Below are 2,352 nucleotides of genomic sequence, written 5' to 3' on the forward strand. Positions count from 1 at the left end.
GAGGTTCTAATTTCATTCTTTTACATGTAGCTGTACAGTTTTCCCAGCACCACTTATTGAAGAGGCTGTCTTTTCTCCATTATATGTTCTTGCCTCCTTTGTCGTAAATTAGGTGACCATATGTGCATGGGTTTATCTCTGAGCTTTCTGTCCTGTACCATTGATCTATACATCTGTTTTTGTGCCAGTTCCATACTGTCTTGATTACTGTAGCTTTATGGTATAGTTTGAAGTCGGGGAGCTTGATTCCTCCAACTCCGTTTTTCTTTCTCAAGATTGCTTTGGCTATTCAGGGTCTTTTGTGTTTCCATAGGAATTGTAAGATTTTTTGTTCTAATTCTGTGAAGAATGCCATTGGTAGTTTGATAAGGACTGCACTGAATCTGTAGATTGCTTTGGGTAGTATAATCATTTTCACAATATTGATTCTTCCAATCCAAGAACATGGTATATTTCTGCATCTGTTTATGTCATCTTTGATTTCTTACATCAGTGTTTTATAGTTTTCTGAGTACAAGTTTTTTGCCTCCTTAGCCAGGTTTATTCCTAGGTATTTTATTCTTTTTGTTGCAATGGTAAATGGGAGTGTTTCCTTAATTTCTCTTTCAGATTTTTCATCATTAGTGTATAGGAATGCAAGAGATTCCTGTGTATTAATTTTGTACCCTGCTACTTTACCAAATTCATTGATTAGCTCTAGTAGTTTTCTGGTAGCATCTTTAGGATACTCTATGTATAGAATCGATCATATGGTTTTTATTCAATTTGTTAATGTGGTGTATCACATTGATTTGCAGGTACTGAAAAATCCTTGCATCCCTGGATAGATCCCACTTGATCATGATGTTTGATCCTTTTAATGTATTGTTGGATTTGGTTTGCTAATATTTTGTTGAAGATTTTTGTGTCTATATTCATCAGAAACTTGGAGAATTTTAAACTACAATTTTACTTATTCAATATTTATTGGGCATATACTACATGTAAGGGACTCTTCTAGATGCTGATATGAGAGTGGTAAACAATATAGTCGTGGCACTTGATCTCATGGAGCGTCTATTACAGTGGGGAAGAGACAGACGAAACAATTAAACAACACAAGTAGCCATATACAGGAACTTCTAGGCAGAGCAAATGGATGTGAGAAGAAACTTGTGTTCAAAGAACAGGAAGAACTGCGCGTGATTGCAAGTGGGAAAGGAGAAAGAATGGGTGGAAGGGCAAGTGGAGTGGGAGGAGATGAGACTGAAGAAGCAGACAGACCAGATGATACAAGACCTTGTTGGCCAGCACAAGGGGATTGGATTTTTATGCTAGGTTCAATAGGAAGCCCTTGAGAGTGTTTAATTGGGGACCTGAAATGGTTAGATTCATTTTTTTTAATATCATCTCAGTGTTCTATGTAGTGTTGTTTGGCAGAGATGAGTCTGAAGCAGAGAGAACTTCTGGGTTTTAGGGGGCTATTATCATGGTCCAGGGGAGAGATTATGCTGCCTTGGAGTATGGCAGTGGAGATGGGGATGCAGAGACGTGAAGAAACTTGGAATTTATTTTTGTGGCTTCTCCGTTTGTTACTTGGCCTATTTCTCTAAGGTTGTAGGATGGCAACCTTCTACTAAGAGAAGACACTTAGGATCTTATGGTGAAATCAGAGGATAAAACTTATCCCATTCCCTGGCTTCATATTCCCATCCACATGAGCTGCCTCTTTTTTTTTTTTTTTTTTTTTTTTAATTTATTTATTTAGTTATTTTATTTTTGGCTGTGTTGGGTCTTCGGTTCTCTGCGAGGGCCTTCTCTAGTTGCGGCAAGCGGGGGCCACTCTTCATCGCAGTGCGCGGGCCTCTCACTATCGCGGCCTCTCCTGTTGCGGAGCACAGGTTCCAGACGCGCAGGCTCAGCAGTTGTGGCTCACGGGCCCAATTGCTCCGCGGCATGTGGGATCCTCCCAGACCAGGGCTCGAACCCGTGTCCCCTGCATTGGCAGGCAGATTCTCAACCACTGCGCCACCAGGGAAGCCCGAGCTGCCTCTTAATTATAGTTTTTCTTTGTTCTGTTTGTTCTTGCATTATTTCTTGAGTTTTGTTTTGTTTCTGTTTGTTTCAGTCTTTGCCTTTCATGTTGGAGGCTTTTCTCAAGTGTTTTTTGTTGTCCATTTATAAGTGTAAGGCTTTAGAAAGCTGTTGGAAGCTCTGTATGAGAGGGTGGGATGTGTTAATTAATGGACTCTTTAGTTTGAGGCTCCTCTGTTTCTTTAAGTTTTTCCACAAAAGAATTATCCAGTCTTCTTGTGGGAGGAAGATGGGGCAAAGATGTACACTTAGCTGCTGGTCTTCTTAGAGCCCAGCAGT

Source organism: Balaenoptera physalus (genome assembly GCF_965194825.1).
Source record: "Balaenoptera physalus genome assembly, chromosome: 3".
Taxonomy (NCBI): domain Eukaryota; kingdom Metazoa; phylum Chordata; class Mammalia; order Artiodactyla; family Balaenopteridae; genus Balaenoptera; species Balaenoptera physalus.